Source organism: Physeter macrocephalus, chromosome 7, assembly GCF_002837175.3.
Source record: "Physeter macrocephalus isolate SW-GA chromosome 7, ASM283717v5, whole genome shotgun sequence".
NCBI classification, from domain to species: domain Eukaryota; kingdom Metazoa; phylum Chordata; class Mammalia; order Artiodactyla; family Physeteridae; genus Physeter; species Physeter macrocephalus.
The window spans coordinates 154,813,659-154,836,793 of NC_041220.1; the positions used below are offsets into that span (position 1 = coordinate 154,813,659).

General features: G+C 40.9%; 1 protein-coding gene across 2 annotated transcripts in view; it reads right to left on the bottom strand.

The window, feature by feature from the left end:
* ARHGAP6 (Rho GTPase activating protein 6) overlaps positions 1-23,135 on the bottom strand; it is a 491,723-nt gene that overhangs the window by 330,611 nt on the left and 137,977 nt on the right. Inside the window, exon 1 of one of the 2 annotated variants that reach the window (XM_028492520.2) lies at positions 7,771-7,808. The exons of the other annotated variant lie outside the window; for it this stretch is intronic. The gene's annotated coding sequence lies outside the window, so the exon portion shown is untranslated. Of the gene's footprint in view, positions 1-7,770; positions 7,809-23,135 lie in introns of those variants that run through there. 2 annotated transcript variants of the gene reach the window in all.

The following is a 23,135-nucleotide window of genomic DNA, read 5'->3' on the forward strand; positions in this document are numbered from 1 at the left end:
AAATAAATAAATAAATAAATAAAATTTTAAAACATTAAAAAAAAAAATTAAACTGGCCCACTTCGTGCTATATATTTATATATCTATACATATATATGTATAGATATATAGAACACAGACCTAAATGTAAATGTTAAAACTATAAAACATTTTAAAGAAAATACAGAAGAAAATCTGCAATCTTGTGGTAGGCAGACTTCTTAGGATACAAAAAGCAACGAGCAGAGATGAAAATATTAAAAATTGGATTCCATCAAAATTAAATACCCCTGCTCCTTGAAAGATATTATCAAGAAATAAAAAGGCAAGACACAGACTAGGAGAAAATATCCACAATACTTATATCTGACAAACAACTTGCTCCCAAAATATACAAAGAGTTCTTACAACTTAAAAATAAGATGACAAACTATCCAATTTTTAAAAATTGGCAAAAACTTTACAAAAGAAGATATATGAATGACTGATAAGCACATGATAAGATATTTATCTTCATTAGTCATCAGGGAAATGGAAATTAAACCACAATGAGGGTATCACTATAAGCCTACTAGAATTGAAACATATTGTATGATTACAGTATTGACCAACAAATGTTGGCAAGAATGCAGTACAGCTGGAACTCTCACACCTTGCTGATGGGAGTGTAAAATGTGACAGCCCTTTAGAGAACTGTATGGTAACTTCTTACAAAATTAAACATACACTAACCATATGACGTGGTCATTTTACTTCTTGATATTTACTTAAGAGAAATGAAAACATGTGTCCCCCCACCCCAAAATTGTACACAGTGTTTAAAGTAGCTATATTCATAATTGTCAAAAACTGGAAACAACTCAAATGTTCATCAACAGATGCAAAGGTATAACATATTATGATACGTTCATAGAAATGAAAACATGTGTCCCCCCCACCCCAAAATTGTACACAGTGTTTAAAGTAGCTATATTCATAATTGTCAAAAACTGGAAACAACTCAAATGTTCATCAACAGATGCATAGGTATAACATATTATGATACGTTCATATAATGGAATATAACTCAATAATAAAAAGAAACTACCGATATACACAAGAATATGCATGAATCTCAGAAACATGCTGAGCAAAAGAAGCTAGGTTAAAAAGTGCACATACCATATGATTCAATTGTAAGAAATTCTAGAACAAGCAAAATTAATCTATAGGGTCAGAAAGTAGATCAATGATTGCCTGGTATGAGGGGAGAAGGCACTGACTGGGAAGGGCCATGAAGGGACTATGTGGTGATGGAAATATTTGATGTCTTGATTGGTGGGGTGGTTACATGGAGATATATATATCATTAAAGTTGATTTTTAAAAAACATAATGAGATACAATTACATACTCCTCATTATGACTAAAATTACAAAGACCGACAAGATCAAGTGTTGACAAGGATATGAAGCAATTGGAACTCTTGTACCTTGCTGGAAAACTTTTTTGGCAGTTGAAGTTAAATAAACAGCTTTTCTATGAGCTAGCAATACTACTCTTAGCTTTATACCCAAGAGAAATTATTACATATGTCCACAAAAAGATATGTACAAGAATGTGTGTAGAAGCTTTATTTGCAACAGCCAAACACTGGAAACTACCCAAATATCCATTGACAGGAGAAGAGATAAACAAATCATTGTATGCTCATACAATGGGAAACTACTCAGCAATAAAGGAACAAACTAACGATGCCCACAACAACATGGACTAACTCAAAAAACACATGTTAAATGAAAGACACATAAGAGTACATACAAAAAGAAGAGTACATACGGTATGATTTCATTTACATACTTTGCAAAAACAGGCAACGCTAATCTATTTGGATATAAATCAGAATGGTGATTGCCTCTGGGCAGGGGAACTAACTGGAAGAGAACAGAAGGAAACGTTCTGGGGTGGTGGAGATGTTTTATATTTCAATCTGGGCAATGGGTGCGTATGTTTCTCAGAATTCATCAAGCTGTATACTCGAACATTGGTGTATTTTACTGCTATAAATTATACCTTGGCAAAGTATAAAAAAAAACAAAAATAAAATCCAAAGCTAGGAAGATTTGGGGAGTGGAGAATTCTTCAGAACTTCTGTTCACTTGTACATATTTTCTCATTTTCTTAGAGATTCCAAAGATGCTACTTATCAAGAATATCCTTCAGAAACAACAAATTCCTCTTACAGCAAAGTGACACACAGCTCTAGTCCTCTGAGGTCCCAAAGAAACAAAAACAGGAGGCTGCTGAGATGTGGAAGCCCCAAATCTTTGAACTCACAAAAGAAGGAATTCTAAGTTGGGAACCCAAACATTTTCTGTTTCCTAGCAAAAACCCTCATGCATGCAAAAGCTTCAAGCAGACAACAAGGCTACTGAAACAACAATCTGGTCATCACAATATCTTAAAAGGCTTTCAAAATCAACTTCAGTGCCCACTTTAAACAAATGCAGCTTTCTCCCAGAGTTACTCATAACAACCCGTGCACTCTGCGGTCACAGTTAATCTGACTCGCAGGGTCCTGAGCTTGAGGGCCATGTGTGTCGGAAGGTTCCTCATATGCCTTTGGACAGGCAGAGCTTGTGCGTGACCGGACAATCAGCAAAGGCCTTCCCAAACAAGGGCAACATCACAGTGCAGCTCCTTGCACCACAGCTCCAAAGATTCAGCCAAAGAGATTTACTACTGGAGACACCTCGTTGCACACTCATTTCAGACGGTAGCAGCCCTCAGATCAACAGGTCATGGTGTAAGTTCAGTTGCTCAGGAAGCATCTGAAGATGTGTAATTCTGATTATAGGGTGGTACCATATGACAGATGTAATCTACAAATTCTCAAACTTAGAAGAACTCTATTCAGGGCCAGCTTCATGGGAGTAAAACCTGTACACAGGGCTCCATGCTCAGAAGGGCTCTGAACATGGGTGAATGCTCAGCTGTTGCCATCTTGAGATTCTAATAATTTTTTCAAAAGCAGCCTCGCATTTTTATTTCGTACTTGGCCCACTGCAATTTAACTCCAAAATGGATCACAGACCTAAATGTAAGAGCTAAAACTAGAATTCTTAGAGGAAAACAAAGGAGTAAATTTTCATAACCTTGGGTTAGGCAAAGCCTTCTTAGATATGACACCAGAAGCACAAGGAACAAAAGAAAAAATAGATAAAATGAACTTCAACAAAATTTAAAACTCTTGTTCTCAAAAGACATCAAGAAAATGAAAAGATAACCCAAAGAATGGGATAAAAATATTTGTACATCATATATCTGATAAAGAATTTGTGTCCAAAATATAAAGAATTCTTGCAATGCTATAATAAAAGACATATAACCCAATTTCAAAATGTGGAAAGGATATAATAGACATTTGTCTAAAGAAGATATACAAATGGTCAATAAGCATGTGTAAAGATTCTCAGTATCATTAGCCATCAGGTAAACACAAATCAAAACCACAATGAGCTACCACATCACCCCCACTAGGAGTGCTGTAATCAAAAAGACAGGTAATAACAAGTGTTGGCAAGAAGGTAGGCAAATTGGAACCCTTATACACTGCTAGTGGGAATGTAAAATGATGCAGTCACTTTGGAAAATGGTTTGGTAGTTCCTCAAAATGTTAAACACAGAGTTATCATATGATTCAGCAATACCACTCCTAGGTATCTATCCAAGAGAAGTGAAAACATATCCACACAAAAACTTGTACATGAATGTCCATAGCAGCATTACTCATAACAGCTGAAAAGTGAAAACAACACAAATGTCCATCAACTGATAAATGGATAAGTAAATTGTGGTATACATAACAGAATATTATTTGGCAATAAAAAGAATAAAGTACTGATGCATGGTGCTACGTGGATGAACCCTGAAAACATTATGCTAAATGAAAGAAGCCAAAACCAAAAAAATCATGCACTGTATGATTCCACTGATACAAAATGTCCAGAATAAACAAGTCCACAGAGACAGAAGTAGATTAGTGGTTGCCCAGGACTAGAGGTAGAGGTGGCAGAAATGGGGAGTAACAGCTAATGGGTATGGGGTTTCTTTTGGTGTGATAAAAATGTTCTAATGATTGTGGTAAAGGTTGCATAATTCTGTGAATATACTGAAAACCACTTTACTGTACACTTTAAATGGGTGAATTTTATGGTGTGTGAATTAAGTCTCAATGAAGCTGTTTTTTTTAAGTAATGTTTAAGTAGTCATTAAAATTTTAGCACATTAGCTGCTTTTTTCCCTCCAGTCTTTTTTAGTTGAATGAACCAAGATACCCAGAAAGAACACAGCAATACGTACACTCTAACCCCAGCCCAAATTCCCCTGGGCCACTAAAGGAACAGACATGAGTTATGTGAATCACTTGGATGGCACGGGATTCCCATGACGCTGTCTCCTGCATCTTTGCCCTCAGCTGTAGTTCCCTTAGCCACCAAAAGCTCACCACTGTCCTTTCTAACACAGGGTTAGCAAGTCTAAGGGAGAGGACAAGCAAAAAAAAATTTTTTTTTTGATTTGCTTTATTCAAACGACTCAAAATTCAGCTGCTTCTTTAGGCCATGATAGTATTAACAACCAAAATCTTTTAGAAAAATCATCCGAAGTATGTGCAACATATCAGAGGTTAATTGCATCTGGTCTTTAAAAATACAAACTACGAGGATGGGCTCCGGAGGGTTATTATTTACAGAGGAATTTTTCCTCTACTATTTTTGTGAGTATACCGACTGGAGGCTTTCAGAAGAGGGGCTAGTGTGGAATGCTAGAGAATTCCTTCCCCAGGATCCTCCGTGACTGTATTACTCAATTATTCCATTCCCATGAGCTTCTCTTAGGGACAGTAGTTATTTTCTTCTCACACACATGCACATCCACACACAAGCGCATCAGGCCTTATAAACCCAAGACCAGGGCTTCCCTGGTGGCGCAGTGGTTGAGAGTCCGCCTGCCGATGCAGGGGAACGCGGGTTCGTGCCCCGGTCCGGGAGGATCCCACGTGCCGCGGAGCGGCTGGGCCCGTGAGCCGTGGCCGCTGGGCCTGCGCGTCCGGAGCCTGTGCTCCGCAACGGGAGAGGCCACAGCGGTGAGAGGCCCGCGTACCGCAAAACAAACAAACAAACAAACAAACAAAAAACCCAAGACCATTATGATGAGTTGGAGGAAGGTCACAAAAGCTGAAGAAGGAAAGGACAGGGGACTGTGGGAAGTAGCAGCAATGATTAAAGTGTTGTGATGGCAACAGTCTAAGTGGCGAGGTTGCAGTGAGTAGAGTAGAAACTAATTAGGCAGCAGAGACGGCATCCCATGGTGAAAGGATAAGCCGAGCGCACCAGAAGTCAGTAACGGCGGGCATTTTCGTGGTGGGGGTCCCTGCAGAAAGAATGTATCCAAGTACAGCTGTCAGATAACATACAAGACACCTAGTTAAATTTGTATTTCAGGTAAAGAACACATACTTTTATAGTATAAATATATCCCCAATATTGCACAGGATAGATTTATACTAAAAAATTATTTGTTGTTTTCTGAAATTCAAATGTGTTTGCTAAATCTGGCAATTCTAATTGCAAGGGAAGAGAGCCTCAGCTCAGGCAATGCCAGGTAAGTGTGAGCGGGGAGAGGAGATTCTGAATATAGCCACAGCACTCTTCCCTTAGCACAGGACAGACGAGACACAAATACCAAATTAACTCACTAAACAATAAAGAATAAAAGAGTTGTGGCACTGGGATTTCGCTGATGGAGCAGTGGTTAAGAATCCGCCTGCCAATGCAGGGGACACGGGTTCGAGCCCTGGTCCGGGAAGATCCCACGTGCCGCGGAGCAACTAAGCCCGTGCGCCACAACTACTGAGCCTGCGCTCTAGAGCCCGCGAGCCACAACTACTGAGCCCGCGAGCCACAACGATTGAAGCCCACGCGCCTAGAGCCTGTGCTCTGCAACAAGAGAAGCCACCGCAATGAGAAGCCCGCGTACCGCAACGAAGAGTAGCCCCCGCTCGCCGCAGCTAGACAAAGCCCGCGTGCAGCAACGAAGACCCAACGCAGCCAAAAATAATAATAATAAATAAATAAATTTATTTTTAAAAAAAGAAAGAAAGTCTGAGTTGTGGCACTAAATCTGACAAATTCACATGCAGTTCATAGAGTTCCACCTCTTGGAGGACATTCTCCCCCGGATAACAGGTGAAAACCTGGAAGCCAGAGTTCCAGGAGGCCAGTGTTTTAAGCCAGTGGTTCTCAACTGAGGGCAATTTTGACAAGGTCTGGGGGACATCTGTCACACGACAGGGGGAGGGGTGATGGTAGAGGCCAGCAATGCTGCTAAAATGTCTAGAGTTCACAGGAAAGCCCCCTGCAATGAAGTAATCCAGCCCCAAATCTCAATAGTTCTTGAGGTTGAGAAACCCTACTCTTAACTAAAGAGAGTCAGAAGAACCTAAATCAGGAAGGAAGGAGCCTCAGTGGGTACCCGCAGCAGCAGGGTTGAAAGATGAGACTCGGGCTGACCCCACAGTGCCTGCAGAGCCAACATCTCTGTTCACGTGTAAGCCCCCTGGAGGTGCCTAATGAGTTGGGGGAAGGTGCAGAGAGCTGACGGGGGGGGGGGGGGGGTGTCCTGAGATACTGACCTCTCAGCACTCGTCTTTTCTGTTGGAGCCACCGTCTCATGCCCAGATTGTTCTAGTTCACTCGGCAACAACCGAGCAATGCCCACCCACTATCCGGCCCTGGGGTGCAGACTTGATGCAGGTCTGGACCCTCATGGACCCTGTGGCAGATGCCCTCAGGGCTCTGCTCACACCCCGTCCAACCTCTTCCCCAGGGTTGTGCTGGGTAGCTCTGGAATGTTGGTGTTCCAAACAGCCAGTCTGTGTCTCCTAGTTGGAGGAGCACACTCGAGTTTCCGCAGCCATCTTTGCCTGCACACGTGGAGAGCACAATAGTGCCTGGAAATTACATTCCCTCCCCACAGGGTTGGGGGGCACAACCCTGAGGGGACAGCAGTGCACTGTTGCCAGTGCTCCTCTGTGGGGTTGAGCTAGAGCGACTCGCTGGAGGGGCCTTTACGGAGACTTGAACCCTTGTGGAGACTCCTTCCATCCTTTACCCCACTTCCCTTACTGTTTTTTCCTGAGAGTATTTCCTGATCAATCCCTTTCACATTAATCCTAGTTTCAGAGTCCACACGTGGGGAACACAACCAAAGGCAGAACTCATTCACTGCCCTCAACAGATCTGAGGGATGGACATGAGACGAAAACAGGCTGTGGCTGACACTGGCCATCACCTGACCAACAACCATCTGCACACACTCCCTCCTGCCCTGCCCAGAGAACCTACAATGTGTTCAGGTCGAAGGCCAAAAACCATTGATATCGGGGAAAACTGTCGCTTCCCTTAGCCTCAGAGGCTGAGTCATGACTGCTCCAAGCTACTCATGGTAACCCCATCATTCCATGCCACTGGCTGGTCTCAGATGGACATATGACCCACTTTTGGCCAATGAGATATAAAGAGAAGTCTCCAGACATTTTAGAGAGTAGAGAGCTACTCCCCAAAATAAGAGTGTCGTAGAAAGAAGGACCTCTTTACTATGCTGCCTTCCTCCCTATAACTCTGCCATGCAGAAGTGATGCTTGGAGAAGCAACAATCATCTGCACCTACGAGCGCAAACTCCAAAGATTCACATTACGCTGCCCAGCTCCTGATTTAACTAAGTTACCGAATCAACCCAAGAGCACCCTACCTTCAGACTTCTAGATCTGTGAAATAATCCAGTGTTTTCTGTTCGCTTAAACCACTGCTGATTGCTTGCCAGTGACAGTCTTCCCATGAAACTGGTCAAGAAACTGGATGTCGTAATACAGAGGGTTCCACTTTCTTTGGGGCCATGAGCCGTAAGGATGGATGTTTCTGTTGGCCAGTGATCATCTTCCATGATTACAGGGAGAAAGACATCTGTAGTAGGAGAAAACAAACCCTCAGGGAAGGAAAAAGAACTGAGACACTGCACCTACAGTAAAGTTAAATCTTAGAGGGACACCGGCTCCAACTCCCTTACCTGTAAACTGGGAAAAATAATCCCTACAATGCAGAACTGCTATGAGAATAATTTGAACTAATAATTATAAAATGCCTGGTTCCACTTCCCTTAAATTTAAAAACCTTGGATGATGAGGTATTCCAGCCTTATCTGCAAAGAAGCTTAATGCTGTTATTTGATAGTGTTTGAGGTGCATCCTGGAAGTCGGGTGTGCCTGAGCTTGAAAACCGGCTTCCCTTGAAAAAGACTTTGGCACGTGATCCAACTTTGCCTTGGTTTGTGCAGCAGCTGTGCTCCGAGATGGCAAAAGTGGGGGTGGGGTAAGGAGGGAGGGAAAGAGAGAGATAGTGGCAGGGGGAGAAAAGGAAGAAGAGGGAGGGAGAGGAGCAGGAAGAAGATGGAAGGAAGCAAGGGAGGGGAGAGGGAGAGAGGGGAAAGAAAAAAGGAAAAAAGTTTTATAACAAACTGGAATTCCAAAAAGCTTCATGGAGTTTCATTCATCAAGGATCTGTTGAGCCCCATTCCATTAAAAAAAAAAAAAAAAAAAAAAAAAAAAGCTAAAATCTTACTGACTGCTTCCTGTCATAGAAACCCTCTTTAGCATTTGATTTTCAACATTACATTTAACACTCAAAAAGAAAAAAACTATTAAATAGGGGCTTTTATTATTCCTATTTTACATTTGAAAAAACAGCAGGTCAGAAAGGTCGTATAAATTGCCCAAAGTCACACAGCTAAGTGGCTCAGGAATTCAGCCCAGGTGTGCCTAAGTCCGCAATTCTGCTCTTAGCCATTCTTCTACTAAAGGCCAGTTACTAAAAATGAAAAGACACATAACACATCACTCAGAGTGTCATGAGCTAGCCAGTGTAATTACCTCAATTCCATACACTTGAGACCATTAGCATAAATAAAATAAAACAAAATGAAATGCAACATCTCTCGGTCTGGAAGTTCACAGCCCATGGTGGAGACAGAATGTAAATACATAATTTCATTGCATGATAATTGTTCTAAACTCGCTGGAGAGCTGTCGCAAGTTTCATAGAGAAAATGTTCTTCATTACAGGATGAGTGAGGATTTATCAGGGAAAAGTCAGAAGAAAAAGGGGGAGAAAAGAAAGAAATCTTTCAAAGGGCATGCAAGACACAAGGTGTTTTGAGAGAGGTGAGCAGTTGAATGCATTAGAAGTAAAATTGTAGAAAATGCCATTTAACTTCCAAAAATATTTTGAGCTTACATGTTAGTCTCCTTTCTCAGTCCTTGAAGCAGTTCTTAGTTAAGATATAGACATTATTTTTAAAGGCCCATCCACCTTTTCCCTCTTCCACACACATAAGTAAAATAAACTTTGAAATTACACGGTATTTTGTAATATTTTAATGCAATTGTTAGGGAATTTGTTATAACGCTAAATGAAAATATAATTTTTAAATTGCAATTCACACACATCGCTTATTTTCCTTGGGATGACTTGGGATGGCGGTAGTGAGCATAGCTGTTGCATCTCCCCGGTTGGCAGGTTCAAGAGGAAGGGACTTTTCCACAAGAATTTACCTAGCTGGTGAAAGGATGAGAATGCGCCTCCTGACCCCCGCGTGCATCTGGATGCCTTACTGCCCCCTCTCTCCAACTCATTATTCATACCATTCACAGAAGTGGTCCTCAATTCTTTCTTTTCATGTGTAGAAGCAGCTTTACTGAGCAGATGTCTTATTTGATAACATTTTGATTCTCAGACAGAAGCAGCAGTTGATTTTGATTGATTTTGATCTCTGCATATCAAAATGGCCATTAGGCATACTAATGGCCATTAGGCACAGGGGATGGAAGCAGGAGAAGCCTGGGAGGCATGAAATATGAGCCCAACACAAACACACGAGCCACCTCCTAATAAGGAAAAATGATGTTTTAGCTATTCTCTTGCAAGGAAAAAAAGGCTGGGCTGTAGTGACCCGAAGATAAACTTGCCCAAACATCATGCTAGGTCAAGTAGGAAACGCAAAACAATCACTGGGTTACCATGGGTGAATTCTACATCAAAATTCAAATGAGTTCAAGCGATAAAAGAAAAGAAATATTTAAGGGTGTTAGGATTTATTTTCAAGGGGTGAACAAGCTTAAGTTTCCATGTATTCATTGCTCACTCATTCACTCACTTATTCATTCAAGGTATGTTTGAGTGCCTATTTCAGGGCAGGCACTGTTCTAGGTCTTGGTAACATACCAGTGGATGAAGCAGATTAGAGGGGAAAACAAAGAGAAAGTAAATCAATTATAATTTCACATGATGAGAAGAACAAGAAGCGCTTCCTTCACTCTTTCCTTCCTTTCTTTCTCACTATTCCAATCTAAGAGCCATGAGGTGGGCCATGCAGAATAGGTGTCTGCACAGGGTAAGGTAGGGATGGTGACCCAGCAAAGTGTATCAGCCCAAGTAAGCTGAGCAGGGCATTTTCTCAAGGTGGCCTGCTGCCGGAGGTTAGAGCTCAAGTGGCATGAGGAAGGCATCCACACAGGGAGGTAACGGTGCTGGCCTGGTATGGGTTTCTGGAGCCAGAAAGGGATGAATAGGGTGTTCGTGTGCCACATGGCAGAAGTGGCAGTGGAAGCAGCTTGCAACTGGGGTTTTGGAGACTAAGGCAGCAAGAGACAGGCCAGTGTGGGCTGTCAGAGGCCAAGAGAAGTGAGAAAGGCATCCATGTAGAGGTACAGGGGTTGGTGGTGACAATGGGAGATTGAATACATATTGGGGAGATTGATCCATTACGTTTATATTGACGTTGGGAGGACCAAATTCCTCACTGTCAGAGAAGTGGAACAAAGGAGAGAACTAGAATTATCCATGTGGTACTGGATTGCAATTGGAGACACAGGTGTGAACTCATGGTTTTCAATATATAAAAATAGATATAGAGGGGACTTCCCTGGTGGCACAGTGGTTAAGAATCTGCCCGCCAATGCAGGGGACACAGGTTCAATCCCTGGTCCGGGAAGATCCCACATGCCGCGGAGTGACTAAGCCCCTGTGCCACAACTACTGAGCCTGTGCTCTAGAGCCGTGAGTCACAACTACTGAGCCCACGTGCCACGACTACTGAAGCCCGTGAGCCTAGAGCCCATGCTCCACAACAAGAGAAGCCACCGCAATGAGAAGCCCACGCACCACAATGGAGAGTAGCCCCCGCTCCCCGCAACTAGAGAAAGCCCACACATAGCAACAAAGACCCAACACAGCCAAAAATAAAAAAAGTTTTAATTTAATTTAAAAAAGTATAGAAATAAATACGTATGTAGATATAAGTAGATATATGTATACGTATATGTATATATAGATACATGCATATCATGCTCCTAGATCTCTCCACTGAAGAGGTCTAGGAATTACGACACTCAATAGCAATGAGTACACTTTGTGTCGAGATCTTGGTTTCTAAGTACCGTTTTATACTAAACAGAACCAGTGGTTGATGCAAGTGTTAGAGCAGGAAAGTACAAGGTGATCCTGGAATATCTTGTTAGGTCAGAAAGCAAGGAAACGATAAAAGAATGACGGGGATATAATGGAAAGACAAAGAAAGCACCTTGAAGGGGCTCCCACTTTAGGTTTGCCAGATTCAGCAAATAAAAAATGAGAATGCCCAGTTAAACATGAATTTCAGACAAACAGTGAATAATTTAAGTATGTCCATACAATATTAAGTACGTCTATGCAATATTTCAGACATAGCGAAAAATTATTCATTGTTTAGCTGAAATTCAAACTTAGCTGAGTGTCCTGTATCTTATCTGGCAACTCTATCCCACTGGTAAATGTGTGACTCTTTGAGCATTAAAATAACTGAGAGTAATGGATTATAACCCACTGAATAAAACAGGAATCCATCAGTCCATGGTGATATAAATAAGCAAATAGGAAGAGTAGAAAGCTTTTCCTTACGGTGGAATGCCAAATAATATTTGTAGAAGGAGTGATGGAGACAGAAAGTTATGTGGCAATTATCACAGTAATAATTTAGCCAAGAAACATCAATGGATGCTGAAACTAGTGGGTAAAAGTTTGATGAGGAATGAGATATTTACACCTCCTCAAATGTGATATTTCTGACAAAAACCAATAACCTGAACCTAATCATGAGGAACCATCAGACAAACACAAATTTAGAGATATTCTACAAAACAACTGGCCTGTACCCTTCAAAAGTATCAAGGTCCTGGAAGTCAGAAAAGACTGAGGAATTGTTCCAGATTGAAAGAGACTAAAAGACATGACAACTAAATCCAACTCATGATCTTGGACTGCATCTTTTTGACACAAAGGAGATTATTGGGACAGTTGGTAAAATTTGCATGGGGTAATCCTACCACTTAGAAGTAACTGCTATTAATTTACATGTTGGTATTTAGCCCCCTAGTCTCTGTTGTGTATTTACATAATGTTATTATAAAAATGAAATCATCCTGTGTTTATTGTTTAGTAACAACTTTACCAATAAACATATACAGGCAACATGCTTGCATTGTTAAATATTCTTCTAAAACACATAGGTAATTTTTTGCTGTTGAAGTATGGTTGATTTACAGTGTTGTGTTAGTTTCGGGTGTGCAGCAAAGTGATTCAGTTATATATACTTTCTCAGATTCTTTTCCCTTATAGGTTATTACAAGATATTGAGTATAGTTCCCTGTGCTATTCAGTAGGTCCTTGTTGTTTATGTATTTTATATGTAGTAGTGTGTATCTTTTAATCAAGCGCTGTAAAATACTGGACGCTGAACGTAAGTGAAAATGCACTAAATTTGAGAAGAGATGAGAACAAAACAATAAATTGATTTTTGTCTTAAAAAAAATTTGCATGGGGCCCAGGGAATAAATGGAAGTAACATACCAATGTTAATTTCCTGATTTTGATTATTGTGGTCATTTCTTAGAGGAACTACACACTAAAGTACTAGGAGTGAAAGGGCATCACGTCGGCAACTTACCCTCAAATGGTTTAGGGAAAAGTTTTTTGTACTATACGTCATTGCAACCTTTTTTGTATGTTTGTATTTATTTAAAGTAAAATTTTAAAGAATATCACCACCATTAAAAATAACATAAAATGGAGCAAAGCTTTAATTTTTTTGAATAGTAAGGCAGTTTGTCACACAGACCTACCAACAGTGTTTATTTCCTACACCTCCTTTCCAGCTCAGTCTGATGCTAAGCATTTTACCAGATGCAAAGTATATGACACATTTCTTGTGTGCAATGAGCTTACAATCTACAGAGGATCTAAGGCTTATATACGGTAAGAGAAAACTATTAAATCTGTACAATTTATGAGAAGTGCTAAATGAATCACCCCTAACACAGGCAAAACTGGGTAAAGTCTTTGAGCTAGTGTTTTCTGCCAGCCTGCCTGGGAAAGATGGGTTTCTACTAAAGAGCATAGGTAAAGAGAGAGAAAAAAGAATTTGAAACCAGATAGGGAAGAGCCTTTGATGTTCAAACAATAGCAATCCAACAAAGGCTCCAAAGGGGAAGAGACATAACTAGCTTCTGGGTCCCAATTAGGAGATGACTCTGTCAATCCAGGTATATGATAACAAGAGTCAACTAGGGTGAGTACTGGCCAAAGTAACGGGTTGGAAAGAATGGGGGCTACTGAAACTTTAAATGACAAAGAAACAAACTTGGTCTTCTTTATTCTAGAGCACAGGTGGGCAAATGTTTTCTGTAAAGAGTCAGATAGCAAATATTTCCAGCTGGTAAATATTTTCAGCTTGGTAGGTCAGTCTCTGTAGCAACTACCCAACTCTGCCATTGTAGTGCACAAGCAACCATAGACAGTACTTAAATAGGCATGACTGTGCCCCAGTAAACCTTTAGGTATAACAACAGGCATGTGGATCAGATGTGGCCCACACGTCACAGTTTGCTGACCCCTGGTTGAGAGAAGTCCAGGATAACTTTCTGGTTTTCTCTTCGGGTGACTTGAAGAATGATCATACCACTGAGATGAGTAGAAAAGTTAGAAGGAGGAGGTATTCAACCTAACGGCATCAGTTTGATTTTACCCATGTTGTGTCTGAACACTAAAAGGAGGACTAAATAGAACACTAAAAGGAACACTAAACGGGGTCAAGGGATCAGTGACCTGACCACAGAGAAGAGAAGATCATGGAGACAGGCAAAGGGATGCATTTTATGGAGGTGTTGGAAATGCAGGGTAAAAGGTAATCAGGAAGCAGGTGAGAACTCAGATACTGTGTGGACCAGACAGGTGGAGGTTTGAAACCAGGCACCTGACAGGCATCAGAGGAGCACTGGAGATTAAACGGAAAGAAGGCAGTGAGTTAAACCATAAAAGCAATGTGGCAGACACAGCCTCAGATGACCCCTAATGAGTCACACCCTTGTATAATCCATTCCCCTTGTGTGTGGGCAGAACCTGGGACTTACTTTGAACCAACTGAATATGACAAAGGTATGGGATGCTACTCCCATGATCATGTGCCACTATATAAAACTCCACCTTAGCAGACTGGAGCAGCAGACTCTCCCTTGCTGGCTTTGAAGAAGTAAGCTGCCATGTTAGGAGGCCTGTGAGAGAGTCTGTGAAAGAGCCATGTGGCTGCACTCCAGCAGCAGAGCACGGTCCCTTGCCAACCACCAGCAAGAAAACCGGGAACTTGGTCCTACAACCACAGGGATCTAAATTCTGCCATGTGAGTTGGAAGAGGACTCTGAGCCCCAGAAAGCAATGCAGCTCAGCGGCACCTTGACTGCAGCCTTGTGAGACCCTGAGCAGAGGACCCAGTTAAGCCATGCCTGGACTTCTGATCCAGGGAGACTGAACTCATAAATGTGTGCTGCTTTAAGCCTCTAAATTTGTGGTAATTTGTTATGCTACAATAGGAAACTAATACAGACGATTTGGAACAAGTGGTCCCAGATAGTGGCAGTGTTTCAGATAGCAGTTGATGTCCAGGTCTGCTTCTGTTTGACAGTTTATGATTATTCATAGCCTTTGGAAGACCCAAACCTAGAAATGCCTATTACAAACTTTTTACCTTTTCTTCTTTCTTTTAAAATGATTGGTAGAGGTGGAAAGAAACCATACTAAAATTGTTTTGCTTAAGCATCAATTCGACTTTATTGTCGAAATTCATACATAGAATATCAACATTGATATCAAATTTTCAAAAAAGAATATTTAACGTTAAAATTGTAATGCCAAAGAAGAACAGTGAAGGGCGAGGATGAAGCAGTCAAGGTCAGAATTGAAATGGGCATTATGTTATTCTTCAGCCATTCTCGCCTCTTCTGAGGTATGTCAACAGTGTAGAAGCAAACCAGCAACAGACATCACAGGAATTTAGACTTGTCTCCAGTTCTTGGAAGATAGACTACAATGTGCCATGTATCATCTTAATTACCCTTGTTACTTAACAGTGCAATAATAAACAGAACCGATGAACAATTCTTTAATATGTGATTTTGGAGAATTACAAAGCAAACATTCTATATCAGAATGCACATGTCTATACTAGAAAAGAATGACTGAAGAAAAGAAAACCTAACCAGTCACTCAAAAAGCACTAATATATGTTGGCCAAGTCCTATATGTGCTGAATATTTGAGTTGAATAATTGAAATAATTCAATTAATAATTGAATGATCAACAGTCAGACTGAAGGGCTCAAAAGAGCCCCTCCATGGGGAAAAAATTACACACTTGCCTCATGAGAATCAAAAATACACAATCCATGCATTCAAGTTACTATAGTTCTTTTAAAAAGAGGCATCTTTATATGTATTAGCATGGACAATGTTCAAGGTATAGTACAGTTTTTACATAATGTGGTCCTATTTATGTTGAGAGAGAGACAGAGAGAAACAAAGGGCCCAACTACACTTCGATTCCTGGCCCCCTTTGCAGTTAGGTATGGCCACGCAACGAGGTTCTTGCCCAAGCCTGTCCTTTACGTTAGGTCGTGTGCCTTCTTCATGCTGCATTTCACTCTTTCTCAGTAGGTGGAATGGTGACTACCAGAGTGACCTGGTGGACGACGTGTTGATGATGGCAAAGACACAGTCATCCTGGGTCCCCAAATGACTGTCTAGAGCAGAGCTGCCCACCAACGTGGACGACACACATCAGGCCTTGACATGAAGGAAAAATAAATCTCATCATTCTTTAAGCCACTGAATTATGGGAGTATCATTACAGCTTAGCCAACCCTAACTTACATGTGCATTATAATATAAAAAGTATATCACACAATAAATGTCTGTACATGCATTGAAAATGTTTGCAAAAATAGTCAACAAACTGTTAACAGTAGTTATTTCTGGGGAATCGACATGGTGATGAGGGATGAGAATTATTGGGTGGATTAAGGATATGAATCCCCTGGTCTTAGAGCCCATCCCAAAAGCTCAGACTCAGTCATGGGAACCAGGCTTAGCCAATCAGATGCTCCTGACCAGCACTCTGAATCTGTAGAAAGTGACAGAGGATAACAGGGCAATGAGGGATTATTCATGGGGGCAAAAGCAGCACTGAGTCCAGCAGGAGTGGTGGCAAGTGTCCACAGATGCAGCTTTCTTACCTGACTACTCCTTGGTGTGACCTGTCTGTGCTCTCAACTACCAGTGGTTTGGGTTGTGGAGGGGAGAGTCAGAATCCTGAGGGTGTTGGCAGGGAGTTCAGCTATGGGGTCCAGATGTAATAGCAAGAATTGCTCAAGAGAGAAATGAGACAAAGATGTGGGAAACTGTCAAGACGTGGGCTCTACATTTAAACATAAAATATATTTAATAGAAATTCATATCAAATTGACCAAATAAGGCTGTATAAAATTTCCCATACAAAACTAGATGCCATTTCTTAAATTAAGTCAAGATTTCTCAACCTCGGCAGCATGGACCTTTGGGGTTGGATCATTTTTTGTTGCAGGGATGGTGGCATCCTGTGTACTGTAGAGTATTTATCAGTATCCCTGGGACCTATCCACTAGAAGCCAGTAGCACAACCTCCCTCCCCATTCTAACAACCAAAAATGTCTCCAGACATTGCCAAATGTCGTCTGGGGGGCAAATTCTCCCCTCCCGCCAGGTTGAGAACCACTGCATTAAGTGAACTAATAAAAATCACTGCTTTCCCTCTAGCGTGTTTTCTTTTAAAATCCCACAAAATGGTCAGACCATCTGGGACATAACTGAGCCCTGGCTCAGTCAATTAATATGCCTGGACATGCTTTAAAAGCCTGTGGCTGACACAACGCTGAGCAATACAGTAATTAAGGGAGATTTCAGAAGCAGGATTCAGAAGGTCATCGCAAATAGGCCTAATAAATATGACTCCATTCGAAAAGGACAAATAGAGCTTAGTCAGAGTCCAGACCACCAACAGCAAATTATAGGATAGAAAGAGACATGATTTAGCTTCTGCAAGTGGGAAAGGAAGTTCTGCAACAGCAAACTGCAATGTGACGACCAAAGGGAGTGGTACTACAAAAGGAGTGGAGTCAAGCTCCTGGGGGTCAGCTAGGTTGGCTGGTCAAGTTGGCTGGTCTTAGGTTCACCTGTGGGAGGTGGTCACCAGGATTTGAGGGACTTGCAAGGAGGTCTGGAAGGTGTTGATGGTCACAGGCTCCAGCTCTGATTACAGAGGAGATTTTTTGGTAACGAACCCACCTTTCGTGCACTTACCTGGAGGCTTTGGCTGAAGAGGTAGGAGCTGAGGGTAGCGCAAAGGCTCATACTACCATCTATACTTTTCTTTTAATGATTATCTTTGCAGGTCTAAATAAATGGCTTAGATGGTTGGAAGTTAATGTTCCATCAAAGAACCATTTTTGTGTGAAATAACAAAAAAACAGACAAACATTTACAGATAAGAAATCTGAGAAGAATAATTTTATAGCTAGCTTAATAATTTATTTAGGAAACACTGGGTTAAAAACAACCATAATGATAGGGAACTTTGGGCAGCTTCAGAACCTATGTTTGCATTTGTTTTACAATAATATTTGAGCCAAGTAAAACTACTATGACATCACAGCACACTATATGAATAAATGTCTCAAGCAAGGAGACCAGAGAAAAGGGGAAGAGAATTCACCCATTGTGTGAAACGGGACTACTGACACATGTCCCTGAAAAAGCCTGTCCCTTAGTAACTGGTGCCTATGGTAGACATTTATTGTCTCCTCAACAGCAAGTCCCCAACACCTGTCCTCCACATGCTTTCCTTGCTGGCAGAGATTTGTCTCTGCTAAGGGCAAAAATGCCACATACTCACACTTACTTTCCCAGACTCTTTTGCAATATAAATATGGGCACATGACCCAGCACTGACAAATGAGACCTGAGGGGAAGTCTGCTAGGAAAGCCTGACTTTCTAAGAAAGGATTCCTGTCAAAATAATAAAGGTTTAAATGTCCTCTTTCATTCACTGAGTGTTCTGAGGTGCCAAAGAAGCGAGGATGGCCTCTGGTCAACTGCCAGTGAGAAACTGAGGCCCTCAGTCAAACATCCCTTGAGGAACTAAATTCTGCCAACAACCAGAGTGAGCTTATAAATGGATCCTTCTCCAGTTGAGCCTTCAGATAAGACCCCAGCTCAGGGTGCCACCTTGACTGCAGCCTTGGAAAAGATCCTGAAGTAGAGGATTCAGCTAAGCTGTGTCTGGACTCCTGACCCACAGGAACTGTGAGATAATGAATACATATTGTTTTGTTTTGTTTTGTTTAATTTTAAAAATGGAAATGCATTTCTTTTATGTATTTATTCATTTTACTTTACTTTTGGTTGTGTTGGGTCTTCGTTTCTGTGCGAGGGCTTTCTCTAGTTGCGGCGAGCGGGGGCCACTCTTCATCGCGGTGCACGGGCCTCTATCGCGGCATCTCTTGTTGCGGAGCACAGGCTCCAGACGCGCAGGCTCAGTAGTTGTGGATCACGGGCCTAGTTGCTCCGCGGCATGTGGGATCTTCCCAGTCCAGGGCTCGAACCCGTGTCCCCTGCATTAGCAGGCGGACTCTCAACCACTGCGCCGCCAGGGAAGCCCCAATACATATTGTTTTAAGCCACTAAGTTAGTGGTAATTTGCTATATAGTAATAGATAACTAATACAGTGCCTAGGTGAGATTTAAAATGTCCTTACTGTTTAAGCAACTTTCATATATTCCGTTACGTGCAGCCAAAAGCAGCCTGGATGATACACAGGGAGATTTCTTATGCAGATCCTGTCCTTTTGTACTTATAATATTTCATTATCGTAGTAACAAGTTCTGCTTATTATAAGATTTATTATGTTATATCTGCTATTATAAGAGTCATAAGAAAGCTACTGTGCTAACTTTATATTCCAACAAATGAGTGAGATTCACAGAATCACCATGTGCTCTTCATTAGCATTGACATTTGAGAATGATTCATTCTGGTTAAATGCATTCTGATTATCTTGAACTAGCAAAAATTATTATACATATTAATACCATTTTTACAGCATTCTTACGTAAACAGACATCTACACTTGTGTTATTAAAACCAAAGCACATAAATGGACCCAAGTCCAGTGGGGATGTCAAGGTAAAAACACCGTGAGACCCAATTTAAGACCTGTCTTTACTCTCCCTGCCCCAACACTTTAGACTACTCATTTCACTTCTTGGAATGCTATTTCATCATAACCATAGCGCAGTTAACACTCATCCCACAGAGTAAACGATAAAAAGTAAACCAAAGTTTGATTATATTGAAGAATTTGTGGGGGGAGGAGAAATATTTTAAAGGTAATATATTGTCCCAGCTCTCAAAGAATATTTGGTTTTGTTGAAATAAAAGTAGACATACATAGAAAAAGTGACCCCAATTATTTCTGGCCATGTTTAGTAGCCATTTGGTAAAACAGCACTTTCTGGAAACATTTTAAAATGAATATACCTGGCTGCATTTGGTCAGGGCCTCTAGCAACTTCTGGTAAACATTTTAAGATTTAAAGATTTTACCCATCAACTGAGTTATATGTAGGAATGCACTTGTCCCTATAACTAAAATAACATCTTGGAACGAGATATTTCTGTTGTCGTAATATATTCTGGCTGTGTCTACAGGCTGGCAAAACAAGTGAAAACTAAAACATTCAGGCAAAGCAGGTACTTGGCACTTTAAGAATTGGTTGTTTTATTGACTTAATCTTTTCTCCCCCTAATGCATTGAGTCAAGCCGACTTTTGTGTGTAGACATAACCTTAGCATTTATAGTCGAATTCGGGATCATTCATCTTTAGTCAGTCATGCGTCTGATCTGAAGATATTTGTGAAGTTTACATTTATGAAAATGTTTTCTTAAGTTCATCAAACAGAGTTTTTCTTCCTTCTAAACATATCATAGGATTCTTTTTATATTAATTCATTTATCTTCAAAATAGTAGTCCTGTGCTTCTCCACTACTTTCCTTTCTTAAACAAAATGGCGTGTCCTCATCCTCCTTGTCAATGTCCCTTCCGGGGGCCTCCAACATTCAGAGATCCTCTGACTTTTTTCCCCCAGTAATTCCTCTCCTGAGAGCAAAGGTTCCCCTTTTAGGTGTTTATAAAATGACCCATTTTCTCACATCTCCTTGCTACCCTGGGCTCCAGGATCCCCGAACTCTGGTTCCCAGGGTTAATGTTCTTGTTTTTCCTCCATCTCATTCCTACTGCCTGAAGGGACTCTGATCCCAGCCTCTCCCAGGCACTGCTGGATTCAAACGGGAAGAGGAAGGAGCCGCATGGAGGTCTGCCCCTGGACAAAGGCCATCTTTACATTCTGAGGCATCTGGCTTTGCCAAGCGTGACTTCAGCTGGAAACAATCTTGAAGCAGGACGATTTACTGAGCTATATTCTGCAGTTTACGTGTGCGAGCACCAGCTTTCTCCTCAAAGACTGATTCAGACCTAGGTTGCTGTGGTTTGTTTTGTTTTTCTGCTTATAATTTTCTCATCAGAAGAGTAACAGTATCTCCCAACAAAGACTTTAGAATAGGAGGATATCTGAAGAAGGGAGAAAATCGCCTTATCAACTGCAAAAACTTCCCTGTAGGTGATTTTACAAAATGAGACAACTTGAAAGGGCATTAAGAGTCACCTGGTCCACCTTTTCTTGTTTTTATTCAGATAATAAATATTTATTGGGCCCTTTCTTTCTTTGAAAGACACTTCCTAAGACTCTCCGTCATCACTGCCATGGTCCACCTGCCTCATCTATGGGGGCTCCCTCTCTGTGTCTGTGTCCCCACTATCACCTGACTAGCCTACTATGCTGTACCCCCCTGAGAATAAAAATATCTTTTTCCTAAGAACATTTTTAAAACTTTTTATTAAACCCCACAACTTAAGATTTGGAAGCAATAATAAGCATTTTTTTCAAAATATATATGTATACTAAGCCTCAGCAATTCCATTTCCAGGTATATACACATGGGAGTATATAAATGTATTCACTAAAAAACATGTACAAAAATACACATAAAAGCACAACTTATAAGAGTCAAAAACTAGAAATAAGTTAAATGTTCATCCATAGTAGAATGGGTAAATTGTGGTATGTTCATACAATGGAATACTACACAGAAATGAAAATGAATGACTTACAACTACAGATGAAAACCTGGATGAATCTCACAAAAATAATGTTAAAGTCAGACACAAAATAACATGTAACATGCGATTACATTTATATAAAGTGCAAAACTAATCTATATGGTTAGAAGTTGGGACAGTGGTTACTTTGGGGGGCAGATAATTACTGCAAGAGAGGGTGTGAGGGGTTTCTGGGGTTCTACTTCTGGTGATGCTCTATTTTTTGATCAAGTGCTGGTTACATGAGTGGGTCCACTTTGTGAAAATAGAGCCAGGGATGCATTATGATTTATACACTTTTCTGCATGTATTTTATACATCAATAAAATGTTTATAAATAAACTCTGTGAAGACTTCTTCAGTAACCCACACAGTTCAAATCTCACTTCCTCACTGAACCTTCCCCTGCGTCCCTGGGACAGAACTCATCACTTGCTCCTCTGAGTTCTTATGGCACACTGCACATTCCTCTACTATGTGTATTAATTCATGACTATTTATAGATCTTCTTGCCAGGGAAGAAGACTAGACTCTTTGCTGCTTGAGGACAGGGAGCACATTTTAATCACCTTTGTGTGCCCAAAGACTAACATACTGCATGATCCAAAGTAGACCAGAAATAAATGCAACTGAATAAGCTCAAGCAAGCACTTTGGGTGCTCAGCAGACAATTCCATCATGAACTGATTACTCTTTAGCCCTTGCCAAAAACTCACTGAAGTCACTTGATAACCCAGAGAGAGAGTCCCAGAGTCTGATGGAAATGTCAGCCATCTTTCTCTCTTATCTTCAGAGACTCTACCCCTGATTTGTTAGATCACAAGCAAAGACAATACCCAGATAATATTTGGGTTCAGTTGCTCAAAGAAATGCCTTTAAGTTCACAAGATCTAATGTCATACCCTCTGTTACTTTTTGGTAAAGAGCTGAGACCAGAAATACCATTTGTGCATGCACACACACACACACGCACACACAATCCGTGCCTTTGGTAAAACCACGGTTGAAAATATGTCTATGTTATTATACAATGTCCCGTACATAAGACCCTACAAGATATATTTCTCTTTGAATTCAGGGGCAGGGAGGTGGTCTTTGCTGACTAACTTTTATGTTAAAGATTGCTTTTGGAAACCCAAGAACTCTGTTTCTGCCCCCCGCCTTTTTTTCATTTGTCACGAAATTCCAAACTCAATCAAATGTTTAGCCCAAATGACAAGTCACTTCAGGACCATGGTGACGTCTATGTTTCTGCTCCTTTTATTTTGTTTCGGTTATACTTTTATTTGTAATTGCTTTTGGTCTATTATGTTTACTTTGTTAAGCCTCCTTGGGAATCAGGTATACATCTTAAATCAGGATTTCTCAATCTCAGTACTATTTACATTTGGGGATAGATAATTCACTGCTGTGGGGCTGTCCTGTGCATTGTAATACGTTAAGCAGCATTC